The sequence below is a fragment of the Bidens hawaiensis genome, unplaced genomic scaffold, assembly GCF_021521415.1.
Source record: "Bidens hawaiensis isolate Kalapana, Puna unplaced genomic scaffold, B.hawaiensis_p1.1 tig00419582_1, whole genome shotgun sequence".
NCBI lineage: Eukaryota > Viridiplantae > Streptophyta > Magnoliopsida > Asterales > Asteraceae > Bidens > Bidens hawaiensis.
This window is the reverse complement of record NW_027504908.1, coordinates 61,915-84,056: the sequence shown is the minus strand read 5'-3', so window position 1 is coordinate 84,056 and position 22,142 is coordinate 61,915. Positions and strand designations below refer to the sequence as shown.

General features: G+C 34.3%; 1 pseudogene; it reads left to right on the top strand.

Annotated features, from left to right (window-relative positions):
• The first annotated feature begins 9,681 nt into the window (after nt 1-9,681).
• LOC143609377 (hypothetical protein At1g04090 pseudogene) lies at nt 9,682-11,522 on the top strand (annotated as a pseudogene).
• The last annotated feature ends 10,620 nt before the right edge of the window (nt 11,523-22,142 follow it).

The window sequence follows — 22,142 nt, the reverse complement described above, 5'->3', positions numbered from 1 at the left end:
CTTGCAGGAACGGTAACTTTTGATATTGTTGTGTTGTATGCTACAGCTAAATATGTCAGTTTTCATAACAAATGTTCATGTGTTGTATGCTACAGCTAAACCTGTTTAATTTGCAAGGCTATTGAAATACAATTGCATTATATTTCCATGTTTAGTTACAGAAATCATTACTGGACAGATTTTTCTACTCTCCCTATGATTTTTATACGGCCGCCATCTTCTGCCAAAAGTATAAACTAAAGATAGAACAATATGTGTTTTAGCCACCAAGATTAGAGGGTGTGTAAATGGGTTGATTATACAGTGGAAAAAACAGTATGTTAATATTAAATAAGTAATCAAAACTTACGCCGGGCAGGGGTGACTACGTTGAATCCGTCTGTACAGTGGCGGAGCCAGAAATTTTTTCCTGTGGGTTCGGTATTTTTTGGTGCTCGGCTTTTTTTCTGGCATTAAAGTTTTTGGGCCCTAATGGTTCGGGCCCAAAGTCATATTTAATAAAAATTACATATTATAATTGTTTCCTACGTATATTCATGCTTTGGAAACAATTAATAACATCTTTAATCGCGACTAAAAAGAAAGATTCGTCGTGAGGTCTGGATCGAAGGCTCATCAAAGAAAGAGTCAATCGATCGACCGTTGTTGTCATCTGGTTGAAGTGCGGCATGTAAGGCGATGATTGAAGCCTTGAGGCTAACTGGCAAAGGCGATGAGGTGATGGTCGCTTGGTTGATAGAAACATAATTTGTCGGTCGCTGAGGCGATGGATGTTGTTTTTGTTTTTTTGTTTAATTTTCACTTAGGTATTATATTTAAGAATGCTAATGAGTTTGGTTTACCGGACAATTCTATGAATAATTTGGACCTTTTTTTATAATCTATATATAGGTTATTATTTCATTTATAATGTTTATTAGCAATTTTTAAAGTTTTTTATATTAAGAAAAAAATAATCATTACTAAAAAGTTTTTAACAAAAATTTTCCTAACTAATGGGTTCGAATACTTTTTTTAGAATAACACTGGGTTCGCTCATTGAAAAAGAATGAGTTCGCTCAGTGGCTCGATACTATAGGTTATATATCTAACCGAAAAAGACCGAGTTCGGCCGAACCCAGTGACCATAAGGTGGCTCCGCCACTGCGTCTGTGTTTATGATGGAGATGAACACTGACCCAATGGATTTGCTGGGCATGGTTTGAATTTAAATTTTGATAACATGCAAGCTTGTGTTTAGTATGTTGGTTCCTATACCTTCTATGTATGGTTAATACTAATTATGATGTGTAATGCCTTAGGTATAATCTGCATCTTAGCTCAGGATTACAAATGGGAGCATGGAGATAATTTCTTGGAGAAGAAGAGACATTGGATGAGACGATATTTGGTGGACAAGTAAATGAGACGATGAAAGGACATCAAGTAATTAAGTTTGTTCATATCATATGAAAGTATTAAAGGTAAAGCTCCATAGTAGGAAGACTCGTGTTAAGTTCTCAGATCGTATTAAACAAAGATACCTTTTGTAAATGTCAAAATGATTACCTTCTCTACCTCATGTGTGGGTATAAAAACATGTTAAACATGTTTTGTAAACTTGTATTGAAACAAATTGGAATGAAAACCTTAAGACGTATTTTAAAGGTGTAATCAAACTAAAGATTGTATATAAGTTTTTTTATCCTAAAAAAAATGGGACCATTTTCTTCGCTTAGCAACTCAACTATTTAGTAACACGCAGTTATGAAAGTTAGAGGTATCGATATGATTTTTACGATGTATAAAAGATGAAAACGCAAAAAACATTTGAAGGTTTATTAAAAGACGTTTAGTTAGATGTTACTTAAATAACATGGCAGTGGTAAAGTTCTTCGATCGATGTACTCACAACAACAAACGGAAGAGAAACCCAAATTAATAGTCATAGTGTAAGCAAAAATGTATCTAAACATGTATATTTCATTATTTCTTTTATTTAGTAACATCAAAACTCACACTGTCGAACTCGTGTGCTGCGACGGACACCAAAAGAAAAACAAAACCCAAAAAATAAAACGTGTTCGGTTAGTTAGTTATTTATATATGAGTTAATTAAAACAAGAAAAAAATATTAAAAGTATATTATACTTGGTCAAAATAAATAACTTCATTGTGGAATCCATATAAAATATCTAAAGATTACTATTAAATAAAAATGCATATTTGAGCTATGTTCACAAAAGTGAAGGATGTTCAAAAGTTAACGTGTCATGATGTAGTAATTGTAAGGATAAATGCAAAATCATAATATTAGTATATTACTAGAGACTTCTATTCCTTTTCTCCTTTGTGTTGTTCGTTACTCAATTTGATTAAATTCATTGTATCCAGGTTTATCATTGTATGCAAGAATACAAATGTATATAATTCAACAATATACCGGTCTCGATGATTCACAAGAGTCATCCTATTCTTAGTCAATCATTCAACTTAGTAAAAGCGTATCTTTTTCTAAGTACTTTTACGTCACAAAAAAATATTTACGTTTCCTCTAAGATGTTTCACACTCGTCATCATAAAATTACAGTACGAATGCAACGGAGATGTCTTGTAAGTTGATAGAAAACTCATGAACTCACAAAGTTCATAGATTTGAGAACAAAGTAGGAGATTTTAAGGAAGAAGAGAAAGAGAGAGATGTTTTTTCTTTCACCATGTCTCGTTTAAGAAACCTGAATAATTAATTGCAAGTAGGGATGGCAATGAAACCTGAACCCGATAGGAAAACCCGATATAAATGGGATGGGTAATAGTCGACCTGTTAGGGTTTGGGACGGGTTTGGGATTATGTTTGAAATTTTTCGCGGGTTTGGGACGGGTTTGGGATTTCTAATATACCCGATTACTCGACCCGATTACCCGATAACGTAGACCCATTTACCCGATTATATACCCGATGTACCCGATATAGCTTATATTATTATATATATACTATATTCCAAATATGTTATTTGTCGAAACTTGTTTATGTCAATTATTTGAGATATTTTACCTTTATGGTAACCATCTTTGTAATAGATTAGTTATATTTTGTCAAAACCCCGGTAGAAACCCTACGGGTTTTGAGCCGAGTATACCCGACGGGCATTTTGTCAATACCCGATAGAAAACCCGAAACCGATGGGAAAACCCGAAACCCGACGGGTAATTACCCTATTAATACCCGACGGGTTTGGGATGGACTTTTATAACCGGGTATGGGTTTGGGAATACCTAAACCCGACCCATTGCCATCCCTAATTGCAAGCGTATGAGGTCGACTTTTGTCATTGGGTTAACCCGGGTAGCCGGACTTTATTCATTGATCATTTTAATAATAATAATAATAATAATAATTTTAAATATGAAACTTTTGAGATAAGTATATGTAGAGGTGCACAAATCATGTTTTTAAAATACCTGGGTTCGGGTATGACCGGGTATTGGCAAATCGGGTATTGGTAATACCCAGGTCGGGTTCGGGTTCAGATATTGTCTCTAAAAACCATACCCTATGCATCGGGTTCGGGTCGGGTATCGAACCGGCCATCGGGCATTCTAAAACCTGGTATTTGAATATCCTATTTCCGGGTATTGAAAAACCCTATTTTTGGGTTTTTTTTTGGGTTTTTTCCGTGTATAGATTGGATTTTTTAAGGGTTTACAATTTTTAGGGGTATTTTCGGGTATTTTTCAGGTATTTTTTGGGTAATTTCAGGTGTCGATCGGGTATTTGTACGTAAAACCCGGTTTCAGGTATTGGAAAACCCGGTTCCGGGTATGAAACCAGTTCCGGTTTTCGGGTATTACAGGGTATAAATTGGGTCCGGTTCCGGGTACGGGTTTTGGTACTGAAATGCATACCCTATCTGTACCCTACGGGTAGGGTTGGGTACGGGTTTGGTATTAAAAAACCGGGTATAACAAAAACCGGTTTCAGGTATTTTTTTGAGTTCGGTTCCAGGTTTAGGTATTTTGTGCACCACTAAGTATAAGTATATGTATTTATAGTAGGATACAAAATGATAAAATGATATGATCCTAAAGTAAGTTATATAATTTAGATAAAAGTTTTGTTTTAACTTTCAGACACAAGATGTCCTAATGTTAACATTGTTGAATTGTATTGGAAGCTACAAGTTTAGTTCTTTTATAAAGTAAGTGTTTTTCTTTACTTCTTTTGGTGACAACCAACAATGTAAAGATAGAAATTGATTGTGACTTGGAATATGATTTGAAATCTACAGTTTATCCTTTTGACAATATAATTGAAAAGAAATTAATAAATTCAAGTAAACCACACAACTTAATTATTCAATCATATTAAATTGGCATAGTTGACAACTTTAAACGTCTTTTTTTTATTTAAAAATATCTTACAATGATCATTGTAAATTTTTAAAAGATTGAAAAAGATTTGGACCCATTAGTACAAAACCACGTCACATAAAACTAAAATTAATAATTGCAGAAACTGTATCTATTATTGGCAAAAATAAGTAAGAAGGATCAGGTTGAACAAAGGATAGAAACGGATTCCAGACACTTGATTAATAGGCACGAGTTAGACGGGAAGTTCTTACATGTGTCAACGGTGTCAAATTGATAGGTTGAAAGATTTCATGTTGACAAATTAAATTGGTGAAGCTGAACTCGATCCATATATTTATTTCTGCCGGGAACATTAATCCTAACTTGAACGCTCTTATAATCGTGAGCCGACTTGCTTAGTTTCATTTAGAGCATGAGAATTATTTTGTTATTATTTAGTAACACTTTAACCAACTAACTACGCCTCCTCAGATGAACTTTTTTAATGGAAAATTGGTTTTAAATAATCCCAACTATCACATATTGGCAAATAGCAGGCTCAACTTTGCACTTGGCTGTTGGCGGTTCTAACTAAAGGGGTATTTGTTTTTAACGGGCCGCGACTAACGGATGTTAACCCCGTTAGTGATTTGCTGACGTTGACCTTCTTCTCCGGTCGGAAACCTGCAACTCGCCTCCATTCTCCCTAATATCATCACACCATCTCCCTCCCTCTTCAAAACACATCGGAAATTTGAAAATGAAGTACATGACATCTTCTTCCATGGCCAATCCCTAGATACCAAACCCGATCTTATTTTCAAAAATTCGAAATCAATGTTACACGATCTACTAAATAAGCATAGGGCTTTTGTTAGGGGGGTTAAAACGAGTCAAATGAAGTGTCAATTACCTCGAATGACGCACAATTGACGAGGGTGGACTTCACTAGAGACAACAACGGCGACACGTCGGTTAGGTTTGGTATGAGGGGAAATATAGAGAGAGAGACGGTGTAACGACATTAGGGAGAATGGAGGCGAGTTGCAGGTTTCCGGCCGGAGAAGAAGGTCAACGTCAGCAAATCACCAACGGGGTTAACATCCGTTAGTCACTGGCCCGTTAGAAACAAATACCCATTTAGTTAGGACCGCCACCAGCCAAGTGCAAAGTTAGGCCTGTTATTTGCCAATAGATGATAGTTGAGATTATTTAAAACCAATTTTCCTTTTTTAATTAGTAAAATTATTGTGTTAAAGTTATTGCAAAATAAGGAGTTGTGAAGAAAGAATAGTTACCAATTGGTGATGATTTATTGGTAAAGATTAAACTTTTAAACATATGAGTAGGGGTGCAAATGAGCTGAGCTACTCGTGAGCTACTCAAGATCGACTCGTTAAAAAACCCAATCGAGCCGAGCTTAATCGAGCCTAAGTTGAGCTCGAGCCTAAAAGTAAGCTTGTTTAATAAACTAGCCCAAGCCCGAGCTTCACTAATTGAGCTCGAGCCAGCTCGCGAGCCTAAAAGAGCCTGTCATTTATAATTTTTAAAATATATATTTATTATTATTAATCAATATATACAATGTTATGAAAAAAAAATAAAAATAACCCAATAGTACATATTATTTTATACATAAAATTATAATAGAAAAAATATATAAAAATAATTATAATTACATAAAAAATAGTTGATATATAGTAAACGAGCCGGGCTCGAGTTTGAAAATCTACTCACGAGTTGAGCTTGAGCTTTGAAAATAGAGCTCAAAACGAGCCGAGCTTGAGCTCTGTTTAAGTTAAACGAGCCGAGCTTGAGCCTAGTCGAGTTCAGGCTCGGGTTCGGCTCGGCTTGGTTCGTTTACACCCCTCCTTATGAGTTTGTAAAGAGATGTTTTGGGTTTAACTCTCACATCCTACATTAATTAAAATATATTCGCCATTTAAATGGAAATGTGAGAGAAAAAAAATAGAGTTTGATCTTAAATGTTAATTACGTTATTTGGAATCTAAATAGTATATTGGAAAAAAAAACCCTGAACTTTTAATGGGTTAATTGGTTACTCTCTTTATAAAAGTGTTCGTGTTTTGGTAATCCAAAATCTAATTGTTTTTTCGTCATATATTATTTGAATAAAGCATCTATATTCTCTTTTTTCATATTATTCTAAATATTTTTAATTTTATTTAATACTATATCTTCATAGGATCCCATAGACATATTCATTTTTATTAAAGTTCTTTTCTCCTATTATTCTTTGAGTATCACAAAAGGTACCGCATATTCATTTTTATCAAAGATCTTAAAAAAACTTTTATTATGTTTGGTCATCAATTTCACTTTTTATCAAAATGTAACTAACTTCAAAAATTAAATTATTTTCTGCCAACTTGGATTGCGACCCATAAAAGTCATTTACGATTGACTGTGACCATCTTAACAGTTACAAGTCGATTGCCAAATTCATTTGCGACTTAACAACTAAACGATCGGTCACTACTCGTTATATCCAAAACTGAAGTTGTGACACAGATTGTTTACGCCATGGTCCATTTGGCCGTTTCATTAATTTTTTTTACATTCGAATCAAATCATGCAAAAATACTATATTACTAGGTTAGATCTCGTGTTATACACGGGTGGAAATCATAATAAAAATAAAATTATTATATGCAATACATAATTTAGTTATTTTATATAATAAGTTTTATTTATGAGATTTATTTTATATTCATTTAAATCAAATTATAACTTAAAAGTATTAAAATTGAAATACATGTACATAAAAAAAATAAAAGATTTGTCCATGATTTTTACCATTTAATAATTTTTTAAAATTTTATCCATTGTATTGATTTATATAGTAGAAATTTTGTTATTGATTAAATGATTATAAAATAAATTAATAAAGAATTTTATATTGAATTGTAAAAGGTTAAATATTAGTCTTTCTAAATTTATATGAATAAGTTAATATAATTTTAGAATGGTAACTAAAAGAAAAATAATGGATAAAGGATTTTATGCATTTAATGAATTGTTATACATTTTAATGATGTTAATTAGGTGGAAAATGTATTTAAGGAATTGCATATGTGAAATCCAATGTGGACACTCTATAATGGTAAATAAGTTAATATAATTTTAGAATGGTAACTAAAAGAAAATAATGGATAAAGAATTTTATGCATTTAATGAATTGTTATACATTTTAATGATGTTAATTAAATGTTAATTATGTGGAAAATGTATTAAAGGAATTGCATATGTGGAATCCAGTGTAGACATTCTATAATGGTGACATATGAAATCATCTTGCTTTAATAGTATATAGTTAGATTATAACTTAAAAGTATAAAATTGAAATACATGTATATAAATAAAAATAAAAGATTTGTCCATGATTTTCACCATTTAATAATTTTCTAAGATTTTATCCATTGTGTTGATTTATATAGTCGAAATTTTGTTATTGATTTAAATGATTATAAAATAAATTAATGAAGAATTTTATATTGAATTGTAAAAGATTAAATATTAGTCTTTCTAAATTTATATGAATAAGTTAATATAATTTTAGAATGGTAACTAAAAGAAAATAATGGATAAAGAATTTTATGCATTTACGCCTTGTTCTTGAGTTTTTTAACCAAGGAAAGAAAAGGAAAGGGGATGGAAGGATAAGAAAGGGAAGGGAAGGGAAGGAAATTTTTTTTAATTAGGTGTGTTTTTGAGTTTGAAGGAAATTAGAGGAAAGGAAAGGATAACTATGTTCTTAAGTTGGATGGAAAGAAAAGGCGTTAGAGAAAAAAGCAGAAAATGGGTTGAAGTAATGAAGAAGATGAAAAGATTAGTTGGTAATATTATAATTTGGTTTTTTATCCTTAGTTATCCGCCCATTTGTGAGAGGCTAAGTTATTGGGAAAAAATATCAATTTAATCCCTCCTAGCTCCTCCTACTCCTTTCCTTTTCATCCTAAAAAAAACTCAAGAACACCTATTTTTTAACTATCCTTAGTTTTCCTTTCCTTTCCCTCCTTTAAAAAAACTCAAGAACAGGGCCTTAATGAATTGCTATACATTTTAATGATGTTAATTAGGTGGAAAATGTATTTAAGGAATTGCATATGTGAAATCCAATGTGGACACTCTATAATGTTTTATAAGTTAATATAATTTTAGAATGGTAACTAAAAGAAAATAATGGATAAAGAATTTTATGCATTTAATGAATTGTTATACATTAAAATTTTAATGATGTTAATTAAATGTTAATTAGATGAAAAATGTATTTAAGGAATTGCATATGTGGAATCCAATGTGGACATTCTATAATTGTGACATATGAAATCATCTTGCTTTAATAGTTAGATAGTTAGATTAGATTAAAATAGCACAAGATAAAAAAAAAGGTTCATGGGTGGTATATTCAAAAAAGGGCTAATTCTCTCTAATGTATTTATAGAAAATGATTTGCCTAATCGCCTCACATAACTAGAGAATCACTACTAAAATCATACAAATTTAATCATTTGAATCAAGATTTTAAAACTAAATCTCTTTAAATGGAAAATATTGTCACCTTAAATGGCTCATCACTCACCTTTTAAAAGCTTACTGTTTTCATTAAAAAAGTTTGACTAACTTAAAAATTAAAAACATTCAAACAACTCATATTCTTGAGTTAAGAAAATAAAGTGTATTAATTATATGAATTTTTTTAATTTATTCATTTCCTTAATAACTATCCAGCTCAATCAATGCAATACACGGGTTTTTAACGTAGTATATTAGTGAACTTACATTATATATAATTTTCATTTTTGTTTTCGTATGTTTCTTCATATTCATTCGTATAATTATAATATTTCATAAAAAATATATACATATGCACACGGACATTAACCAGAAGAACAGATTCGTTCAACTAAAAAATTGACCCTACAATTTAAGAATTGTTTACTAATTAATGCTCGATTTATGTTTCTATAAAAACAGTCGACATAATGGTTTCACGAGTTATTTACTAATTAATGTTTGATTTAAGGTTCTATAAAAAACAGTCAAAATATTTATAAGATAAAAAAGATATATGACGTTCACGTGCACCGCTAGTTCGCCACGAGATTACCGGATGAAACAACAAAAGACACAATTTACTGACAGGCCACGAGGCAACATAAATTATGGTCTTACTTATAAAAATAAATATTTTTTTAATTAAATATTACCAAAGTAATATACTAATATTCTAAATCAAAATCAAACTACTTTACTAAATACGTTAAAAAATATAAATAAATGCCCATCCACCTTTTGTAATTGGCCTTTGTTTCTTCTAATAATATTATGATTGACACAAGGGTCATTTGTTGTTCACCAAATCTCTTTCCTTTCAAACATGCACTTCTTCTCAATCAACACTATCACCATAATCTTTTTCTTCATCATCATCTTCAATGGATCAACATTGGCGGATCCACCGGACACCTTCCGGCTCCCTTCTCCTCTACCTGAATGGCCTCCAGGTACCGTTTTATGTATCACATTCAAAAAACTAAACTACGCATAAATATACTTTACAGTTCTCAACTTATTATTGGTTCTGAAACATACATGTATATTATATAATTTTATATATTACTAGTATTATATGTTCATTTTTTTCTTTTTTGGTTTCAGGTGGAGGCTTTGCTAGTGGAACCATAGATTTGGGAGGATTACAAGTGAGTCAAGTAACAACATTCATCAAAATATGGTCCACTAATGAAGGAGGACCCGATAATCTTGGGGCATCATTCTACGACCCGAGTTCAACCCCACAAGGGTTTTCTAGCTTAGGTTCTTATGCACAATCAAATAATATTCCACTTTTTGGCCATGTTATTGTGGCCAAAGATGTATCAAACAATATTACAAGTCCCACTCTTAGATCACCAATTGATTACACTCTTGTGTGGAGTAGTGAGTCTTTAGATATTGAAAAAGATGGTGAAGGTTATGTTTGGCTCCCTGTTGCACCCGACGGCTACAAAGCCGTTGGGTACATTATAACTGGCTCGTCTGCCAAGCCAGGGCTTGATAAGGTTGGGTGTGTCCGTGCAGACTTCACGGACACACCAAACACAACAGTTGGTTTGGGAAATGAGAATGTTTTTGATATTAATGGGTTGGGTGTTTACCATTCGGTTGGTGGTTTTCGAGTTGGAAATGAAAGTGTGGGAATTTTGAAGGGTAATTTATCAAATTCGATGCCGAATTTGGACCAAATTAAAGCATTGATTAAAGTTTATTCTCCGGTTATTTATTTTCATCCGGATGAACCCTACCTCCCCTCATCGGTTGATTGGTTTTTCCAAAACGAGGCGTTGGTGTACCATAGAGGGAATGAGTCCAAACCGAACCTAATAGAAAGAAACGGCTCGAACCTTCCACAAGGTGGTTCGGACGATGAGACATATTGGCTAGACCTTCCACTTGATGGGTCAAGTAAAGATAGAGTCAAGAAAGGGGATTTACAAAATGCTTGTGCTTATTTCCATGTTAAACCGGTTTCGGGCGGGTTATTTACCGATATTGCCATTTGGGTTTTCTACCCTTTTAACGGGGGAGCAAGGGCAAAAGTGGAATTTATTAATGTCTCGTTAGGAAAGTTGGGTGAACACGTAGGTGACTGGGAACATGTTACTTTAAGAATTAGTAATTTCAATGGGGAGTTAAATAGTGTATTTTTTTCACAACATAGTTGGGGTAAATGGGTCAGCGCTTCAGGTCTCGAGTACCACACGGGTAATAAACCAGTGGTTTACGCTTCATTGCACGGGCACGCGTCATACCCGAAGCCCGGGTGTGTTTTGCTTGGCTCAGAAGGAGTGGATATTGGTGTTAGAGACGACACGAACAAAAGTGACAAGGTGATGGATACGAGTGTCAGGGCGGTGGTGGTTGCGACGGAGTATATGGCGAACGCGGTGGTTGAACCACCGTGGGTGGATTACATGAGGAAATGGGGTCCCAAAATTGATTATGATGTTGATAAAGAACTAAACAAAGTTAAGAAGTTGATGATAGGAAAGTTAAAAAAAGCATTTGAGAGATTTGTGGAGGGTATACCAAGTGAGATATTGGGTGAAGATGGGCCCACTGGGCCTAAAGTTAAAGTGAGTTGGAGGGGGGATGAGGCTGTTTGATTAGTTATATATTTTTGAAGTGGTTGATGATTAAACCTTAAAGGTACATCCATTTCAAGAATGTATGTTTTATAATTAATATTAATAGATTATAACTCTAGTGAATTTGTTTTTATAAGCTGAGCTTGACACAAAATGCAATGTAGCTAATCTGATGTGGCAGTTATCATGAGGGATTTGATAAGTAATTATTTTTTTATAATGACTAATTTCTTTTATTTAGACTATCGTATTTTCTAAATTTAGAGAGTCCCTGTGTTCCCACTCTGGCCAGACTATTTTGTCTTAACCTGGCTCATGCTGGATTCAGAGTATGGCTTGGGTGTTCCCTCGGGAAACTATACCGTCGACTGCCACTTGACAATCGTTGTGCCACCAGAAGAGCAGAATTCTCTGGCGTATCACACGGTAGGACGAAAACCCGGGTGGGCCTAGGGTTCGAACCGACAACCTTTGCATAAGGCCTAGCTCAAATCCTTCATTGCTAATATCCACTCAAAAGTAGGGCTGTTCAAAAAGCTCGAGGCTCGAAGCTCGGGCTTGTGGCTCGCTCGAAAAAAACTAGCTATAAAAAGTTGATTTATAACATCCTGAGCTGATTTGGATCATTTTTGTAACCGAGCCAAAATCGACCCTAGCTCGGCTTGAGTCATGGCTCGGCTCGTTGGCTCGATCTTAAGCTCGTTTAACTTCAAAATCAAGCTAGAGCCTAACTAAGTTACGCCGTTTAATTTTGAGCCTGAGCTCGAAACCACTCTGGCTCGACTCGGGCTCGACTCGTGAACAGCCCTACTCAAAAATGACACAAGTAGGATTCAAACTTGAGTATCCGCTGGAGAGCCCAAGCCTCCTACCACTAGGTACATTTAGGAGACTAGTCGACTACTATTATTACTATCTATTGTTTTTTTATGTAAATTTTATTGAAAATGAAGTTGATTGGTATCGTAAACTTTAGGTTTTTTGATAAGTCAATTTGAATGCAATCCTTTAAAATTCATACAACTCTTTTACTTTCGATAAGATACATTGTCCCTTTTTTTTATTCTACAGTACATAACAATTTATAGTCTATTTGTCTAAATAGTTAATTCTTATAACAGTTTTAAGTAAGATGTAGATTGAATAATAATAATTAATTATAGTATATATTTTGTTTGATTATTATTAAAAATATAATATTGATTACATTCGTCGGGACATGTCGGGCCAACTTAAACAAACACCGTAGAAGAAACACGACAAGGACCTGGACCTCATGCATGGGTTTAAGTTTAAGTAGGGGAATATGTTTGGGCCGACCAAATTTGGATCAAAGTTTTTGAAGTTTATAAGTTTCTGGTCAATGCTTACTCCACCATTTGGAGTCTTAGATACACACATATATATAGGGTAAGGTTTTAATAAAAACCCATTTAAGTTGTGAAAACTCACGAAAATCCTACGTAATATCGTTTTGTTTTTGTTACATGTAATATATGTTGTAACATTTAATACAAAACATTGAAACATATAAAAAAAAATATTTTGCTATTTTTTAACATTTTTTTACTAATTTTTATATATGTTTTCAGGAGAGAGAAAAAGTTATATTTATATTTACATTTTTTATTCACTTTAATTATGGATCACAAGATTTAAACATTAATTAAACACATGTGGTTGAGAATGGGTTTCTAGAGTTTTCACAACTCAAGTGGGTTTTCATTTTATACTTAGCCTATATATATATATAGGAAAGATTTCAATTAAGAACCCATTTGAGTTTTAAGAACTCAAAAGAACTCAGTGTAACGATTTTTTTTTCGAATTTTTTTTACACATGCGTAATATATGTAAGTTACATACACGTAAAAAAATTACAGAATTTTTTACGCACCGAGTCGACTTTTTACACATGCGTAACGGACGTAAAAGTTAGTGTAACCACTTACATATTTATTTTCTCTCATACTTTGACTTTTTTGCCAAATTTAATCTTAACCACATATTCCAATTCATTTAATTAAATGTGTGGCCTAGAATTGAGTTATTAAGTTCTTAAAAGTTAACATGGTTCTCAAAATATTACTCCTCTCTCTCTCTCTCTATATATATATATGTATAGTGAGTATAAAATGAAAACCTACTTGAGTTGTGAAAACTCTAGAAACCTATTCTCAATCACAGATTTTTAATTAATGTTTAAATCTTGTAGTTTACAATTAAAGTGAATAAAAAATGTAAATATAAATATAACTTTTTCTCTCTTCTGAAAACATATATAAAAATTAGTAAAAAAATATTAAAAAATAGCAAAATATATATAACTTACCCAAACTAGTTAATAAGCTTTTTGATAAAGTTTCAACTTAAATTAATTTTAAATATAAATATAACTTTTTCTCTCTTCTGAAAACATATATAAAAATTAGTAAAAAAATATTAAAAAATAGCAAAATATATATAACTTACCCAAACTAGTTAATAAGCTTTTTGATAAAGTTTCAACTTAAATTAATTTCTAGCAAAATTTCCCTTAATATCTTATTCATACCATCAGTACAGTACCTACTCTAGATTTTAACATAAAGAGTATTATGATGTATAGATTAAAGAATTAATGCGACCACCATTGGGGGGCTTACAGGTAGAGTTGATATCGAAAAGTTACCGGGCATTACGCTGGGACTTTGATCAGCATTAGTTCGGTTTATTACGTTATTAGTATGGTAATAATGTCACACCCCGAAAACCTTAACTTAACACAGCGAAAGTCTTAGCTTTAATTCGTCGGGTTATGACAGACGCCGATAGTCAACAATAATAAACAATTAATAATAAAAGCATCATCTTTTATTATAAGGAAATATTTTACAACATCAGAGTTTACTACACGTGCTAATGCACGGTTTACAACACATCACTTTTATTCAAACACCCCACGCTCTCATTTCCATGCCACCTCGAAACCTTCACTTTCCTGCAAAGCATATTTAAATAATTTTTGGGTCAACACGAATGTTGGTGAGTTATTCCTGAGAAGAAAACTTATTATATAAATATAAACAATTTATATATAAACAACACATGAATATAATGGTGTACGGCCATTATACTCCCAATTAAAGACCGATCAAACACGGTACACACAATAACGAAACCCGCATTTTACCTTTAAGCACAAAAAGCGTTAGTTGTAGACTAGCTACGAATACAACGCGTGTATGACTACCAATTTGATAACTCGAAACGTACCATGCTCAAAATATTCCCACTTTTAACCCAACGCGAATGGAAGTGAGGGGCGTCACCCCGATAGATCTACCAACATTTCTGTGCCCGCCATCCGGTTAACAGTTATTTAACCAAATTGATTCATCCCACAATAACGACAATTTGTAGTATAATGCGTCTTCAACACATATATATATATATATAAAAACGAATATAGATATACAATATGCTTTTCGAAGGAAGAACTCACCTTTGATTTCGGGTTTTTGAATAAACGCTCGTTCCTATATTAGTACACGTTTGTTAATTTTAGGTTTGACTAAAATATATATATTCTTATTCTAAAAATCCACACAAGCATATAACACATAAAGTTTACTACTTATAATCTATACTTAAAATTATAAACAAGTAATAATCAACTAATAATTGTTTTATTTAATAATTTAATTTAATTATTAAAATTTATAAAATATATTACCTTTAGTTGCTGGAGTGTTTTGGAAAATTCAAGTTATCATTTTATTTAAAATTTTGACTCTATTATAATCGGTTTTGTCGGTTTTGCCGGTTTCGTCGGTTTTGAGCTTAAAAACGAACCGGTTGCCCTTTTTATGAAACTTTTAGTTTTAAATTATCTAAAACACTTTTTATATGGTTTTAGTCAAGTTTTATTGGTTTTTCAATAAAAATGTTTTGGTTTTTATTTTATTTCCAATTTCTTAAAAATGCCAATTTTTAACGTTTTCGTGTCGGTTTTCGCGACACGAACCGTGTTGATTTAAGTTTTGCTATTCTTGAATTTTCTTATACTTTAACTTATGTTAAATATAAGAATATTATGACTTTAGGAGCTGTTTTAATTCAGTTCCAAAAACTCATGTCGGTTCACCTTAAAAGTCGAACTTTCCGATCGTTAAAGTCACCAACAAGCTATTTAAGTCACAATGTCAATACCAAACCATTTGGTACAGCAAATATACACATAATAACAAATAATATATCATCATATATATGTTTGATCATCTAGCATCAAGTATGCACATAAAACAAATTTTTAACTACACATGTTCAAGCCTTAGTTTAAGTTTTTAACTATACAATATACATGTTATTTCTTTAATCTCTACAAGGTGTTTATGTACCAAAATTTCCAGATCTTACTAATCCATAGTAACATCTTATTTCATCCCATAATTATCCTTTAACAAACACATTCTTGATTTCTTTAACAATAAAGTTTCTATTATTAGTAAGTAGCAATTTTTCATAACCTTATTATCATACTAACAATCTTTACAATGGAGTTTACTAAAGTAATCCTAACCACAAGTCTTTAATCATCCACACAAGACTATGTTCACTTATCAAATCATTTTGCAAAACATCTTGTACAATTTATAAAGTTTCCTTTATTAGTAAGTTTAACACAAACTCTTGTTTATCTAAGTTATTATGTTTCATGCATCCTAGTACTTCTAGTAGATTTCATTCCTTTCCATATGTCCCATTCAATTACTTAGTTTGTCATTTTCAATCCATATAAAACAAGTATGAACTTTGTGATAAAAATCAAATTTTGTATTACTTGCATGTGTAAGTGACTTTCCATCAAAGTCAAATCCCTACACTTTTGTCAACCCTTTTCCAAGATTCTTTCAACACCATTATTATTATTACTTACAACTTTTTCAAGTAATCAAGTATGTGGGTTTTCAAGATTATCACTTTTCTTTAACCATTTTACCATTTAACAAACTTACAACTCCAATCCATTACCAAAATCAAAGTCCATGGTTCTAATGAGTGTTTTTATCCATAATTCATTTCCAATCTTTTGACCATTTTCACATTTACTTCCAATATTAAAACAATACTTAAACTCATTTGTTAAACAAACTCAAGTAACATCCATATGGACAATCTATACAAGCTAAAAATGTAACCATATCAAGTCCTGTAATCAACAAAACCCATCTTATGCATTCCTATGTAAACTTACGGCTACATACATACATACATGCATATATCCATATCATGCTTGCATGTGTACTACCAAACATTCTAGAATCAAACCTTAAACATCAAATAACAACTAGTATACACAAATCTTTGAAGTGAGTTACCTTGGGTTTCGGATTTGGTGCTTATGGTGGTGATAGTGTGACCTTGGGTTGGCTATAATCCTTCCTTTGGCTTCCTACTTCTTGTATTTTGCTTAAACTTCCACCCAAAGATTTCCTAAACAAGTGTTGTGTGTGTAAAAATTTGAAAATGTGAGATGGTAGAGAGGTGAAGGGGGTGGCCGGTTATATGGAGGAAGGAAGAGAGGGGTAGAGTGATGAGTTGTATGTTAGGATAGGTGTATGTGTCCATCCAAATATCTAGGTAATCATTTGATGCATACATGCAAGCTTCTCATTGTTGGGTTTGGGAGGTAGGGTTGGGTTGTGTGTGTGTGTAGGCCGAGAGAGATGGGAGAGGGAGAGGAAGAGGTGATTTGAATAATAACATGTGCTAATAACTAGGTATTAATGTTTAACGTATCTCGTAATTTATCTAGCCAAACGACTTCCGTTTCTAATAATTTTTACCAGACTTTGAGCGAAATTAGATTACAGTCAATGTCTGCCTAAAAACATAATTTTCTGAAAAACTTAATGTCGGGCTCTTACGGTGTCCTCTACTGGCTTTCGGTTACTTATTTTCTAATTTTCGCGATTCGAACCTTCTAAATTAAGTTTATACACTATCTCTAATATCCTAACATAAAATTTTATTTTTCGAGGTCATCTTGACACGTTTATGAATTTATCCGTTTTGTGATATTACCCGGTGTTAATCTGTACAGTGTCAGCTACACGACAAAATTGAACTTTTTCGGGTTCCATGTATTAATATTCAACTAAAATCAAAAACTTTGGCTAAAAATATTATTCCTATATATTTACCTTACTAATTAATACACGATTTCGGTTAATATAATTACCAGATTAGTCTAATTTTTGGCGGTTGTCACATTCACCCATCCTTTTAGAAATTTCGTCCCGAAATTTAGGATGTAGTGCTGGTTTCGGTTTCTTCTGGGAAGAGGTGAGGGTATTTCGCTTTCATTTGATCCTGACGTTCCTACGTGAACTCGGGACCAAGTCTTGAATTCCAGCGAACCTTGATAAGCTTAATCCTGTTATGCCTTAGCTTCTGGATTTTCCAGTCCAATACTTCAACAGGTTCTTCTACAAATCGAAGCTTATCATCAACCCTTATATCTTCAATAGGAACAATCAGCGATTCGTCAGATAGACATTTCTTCAGATTGGATATGTGAAATACGTCGTGTATTCCACTGAGTTCTGAAGATAGGTCGAGTCGATAGGCTATCGACCCTACTCGTTCGGTAATTTTGAATTGTCCAACGTAACGTGGACTAAGTTTTCCTCTTTTACCGAATCTGACTATGCCTTTCCAAGGTGATACCTTTAGTAACACTTGGTCTCCTACTTGGAATTCCAACGGTCTCCTGCGATTATCCGCATAACTTTTCTGTCTGTCGGCTGCAGCTTTTAACCTGTCCTTGATTTGAAAGACTCTGTCGGTGGTCTCTTGGACAATTTCAGGACATGTAAGTTGCTTTTCTCCGACTTCTGCCCAACAAAGGGGAGATCGACATTTTCTTCCGTACAAGGCTTCAAACGGTGCAGCCTTAATACTGGAATGGTAGTTGTTATTATAAGAGAATTCAGCTAAATGCAGATAAGTATCCCAACTACTTCCGAAGTCAATGATACAGGCTCGCAGCATGTCTTCCAATGTTTGGATAGTTCTCTCGCTTTGACCGTCTGTCTGGGGGTGATAGGCGGTGCTCATATCTAAGCGAGTTCCTAGGGATTCGTGAAGAGATTGCCAAAAACGAGAAACAAATCAACCATCTCTATCAGAAATGATTGAGACCGGTATTCCATGTTTGGCTACGATCTCTTTCAGATACAGCTGAGTTAACTTCTCCATTCTGTCTTTTTCTCTAATGGGTATAAAATGAGCGGATTTAGTTAATCTATCCACAATTACCCAAATCGCATCATAACTTCGCGGAGTAACTGGCAGTTTGGTTATGAAGTCCATGGTAATATTATCCCATTTCCACTGAGGGATCTCTGGTTGTTGCAGTAGACCAAGCGGTCTTCTATGTTCAGCTTTCACTTTGGAACATGTCAGGCACTTGCTGACATACACAGCTATGTCTCTTTTCAAGTTAGGCCACCAATAATGTTCTTGGAGATCTTTATACATCTTGGTTGATCCTGGGTGGATCGAATATCCAGACTTATGCGCTTCGTCTAGAACAAGATTATGCAGATTTCCATAGAGTGGTACCCAAACTCGATCGAGTAGGTATAGTGTTCCATCAGACTTTGTGACAAATTCATTTTCAAGTCCTCGCAATTTCTCAAACCTTACATTTTGCGGTTTCAAAGCTTCATGTTGTGCATCACGAATTCGAGTAGTAAGACTCGTGTGAATCGTCAATCCTAATGCACGAACACGCAGAGGCTTTTCTCTTTCCTTTCGACTCAACGCATCAGCCACAACATTCGCTTTACCCTTGTGGTAACGAATCTCACAGTCGTAATCATTGAGTAATTCTACCCATCGACGTTGCCTCATATTTAGCTCCTTCTGATCAAAAATATGCTGGAGACTCTTGTGATCAGTAAATATTGTACATTTGGTTCCATACAGATAATGCCTCCAAATCTTAAGAGCAAACACAACAGCTCCCAATTCCAAATCGTGCGTCGCGTAGTTCTTTTCATGCACCTTGAGTTGTCTGGACGCGTATGCTATTACCTTGTCTTGTTGCATAAACACACAGCCAAGACCTAAGCGAGACGCATCACAATATACTACAATCCATTGGTACCTTCTGGTAAGGATAAGATTGGTGCACTACACAACTTTTGTTTAAGCAATTGGAAGGCTCCTTCTTGTTTTTCTGTCCACTCATATTTCTTGTCTTTTTGGGTTAATTGGGTTAAGGGTTGAGCTATAGAAGAAAATTTTTCAATGAATCTACGATAGTAGCCAGGTAATCCTAAAAATTGTCGCACTCCAGTGGGGGATCTTGGTGTCTCCCAATTCTTAATTGCTTCAATTTTTGTTGGATCAACTAGGATACCATTCTCATTGATTACATGCCCTAAAAAGTGAACTTCTCGAAGCCAGAAATCGCACTTGGAAAATTTGGCATATAACTTCTCTTCTTTTAGCAATTCTAGAATCAGTTTTAAGTGTTGTTCATGTTCTTTCTTGGTTCGTGAGTAGATAAGTATGTCATCGATGAATACTATCACGAATTTATCCAAGTATGGCTTACAAACTCTGTTCATAAGATCCATGAACACAGCCGGTGCATTCGTTAGGCCAAAAGGCATGACCAGGAATTCATAATGGCCATAACGAGTTCTGAAAGCGGTTTTAGGAACATCCTCTTCTGCAACACGTAACTGATGATACCCGGATCGCAAGTCGATTTTGAGTAATAGCTTGATCCTTGCAACTGATCAAACAAATCATCAATTCTCGGTAGTGGGTACCGATTCTTAATAGTAAGTTTGTTCAGTTCTCTGTAATCGAGACACATTCGAAAAGAACCATCCTTCTTTTTCACAAATAAGACTGGAGCTCCCCAAGGTGAGAAACTTGGTCTTACGAATCCTTTTGTCTAGTAATTCCTGGAGCTGATTAGATAACTCCTGCATTTCCGATGGTGCTAATCTGTACGGAGATCGAGCTATCGGTGCAGCATCTTGAACCAGATCGATTCTGAATTCGACTTGACGCTGAGGAGGTAATCCAGGCAAGTCTTCAAGGAAAACTTCTGGAAAATCCCGTACTACAGGAATATCCTCTATCTTTCGCTCTTTAGCCTTTGTGTCGACTACATTGGCAAGAAAAGCGAGACATCCTTTCCTTAACATTTTGCGAGTCTTTGTGATGCTAGAGAGTTTTAACTCGGTGTTACTTTGATCACCTCGAATGCTCAGAAATTGACCGGTTGGGGTTGGTAAACGAACTAGCTTTTCGGAGCATATGATTTCAGCACCATTTTTGGATAACCAATCCATTCCTACTACTATATCAAAACTGCCTAACTCTACGGGTAAAAGATCGATTGGAAACCTAAGGTTTTCTAACAGAATATTGCAGTTTCGGACAATTTTACTGGTTTCAATTAGCTTTCCGTTGGCTAATTCTATTGAGTAATTATTGTCTAACTTGCTTGGTTCAATACCGAGAAGGGGTTCAAATTGGTCAGAAACAAAGCTTAAATCTGCTCCAGTATCAAATAGTACATAAGCATAATGATTATTAACAAGAAACGTACCGGTGACTACGGATGAGTCTTTCCGAGCCTTTTTCGCGTTCATCTCGAATGCCTTGCTCTTAGCATTTTGTACCCTGAGTTTGGGGCAATCATTTCTGAAATGCCCGATGACACCGCATTCGAAACATTCGAAAGTTCGGTTTCCTGAACCGGACTGGAAGTCCCTACAGTACTGAGTCTGGTGTCCAAATCGATTACACTTCAGACATTTCCAACATTCCCCATAATGACTCTTTCAACACCTGTTACAAATGGATCCTTGTCCTGATCCTCTTGCGTTTGCTGCAAACATTCTTCGTGCTCCTTGGTTTCGTTTGAACTGTCCTCCTGAGTTACCATTCCACTTTCGTTTGAGTTCTCCGGTTCTCTGATTTTCGGTAATTGTTTTTCGTTCATGTTCGGCGGTAGCCGCTTTCTTACCGAAGTCTTTCAGAGTTCCCATACGAATTGCATTGTCAGTTAAAGATTTTGCCAGCTCTCGGGCTGACTGGATAGTGGTTGGTTTGGAGGAGGTAACCAATCCTCGGATCTCGGGAGCTAAGCCCCAAATGTACCTCTCGATTCTTGCATATTCAGGCGTAACCAGTCGGGGTACTAGCCGTGCCAAAGCGTTGAATCGGGAAGTATATCCTCCAATGTCAGCACCTTCCATCTTTAACTGCCAGAATTCGTATTCGATTTTCTGAAGTTCGTTTCGGGGACAGTATTCTTTTAACAACATTTCTTTTAGTTCTTCCCAGGTTAGACGGTAAGCGGTATCTTCTCCAAGATTTTGAATTATGGAGTTCCACCACTCGAGTGCCTCATCACGGAATGAATATACTCCGTATTTTATCCGTTCGAGAGGAGTGCAATCACTGATTTTCATTACAGACTCCATTTTCTCGATCCACCGGATAATTTCCAAAGGTCCTTCGGCACCGGTAAATTCTTTCGGTCCGCAACCTTGGAAAATTTTGTATGAGCACCCGCGTATCGTGCTACCTGAGGGGTTTTCGTTTAGATTTTTGGTTCTATGT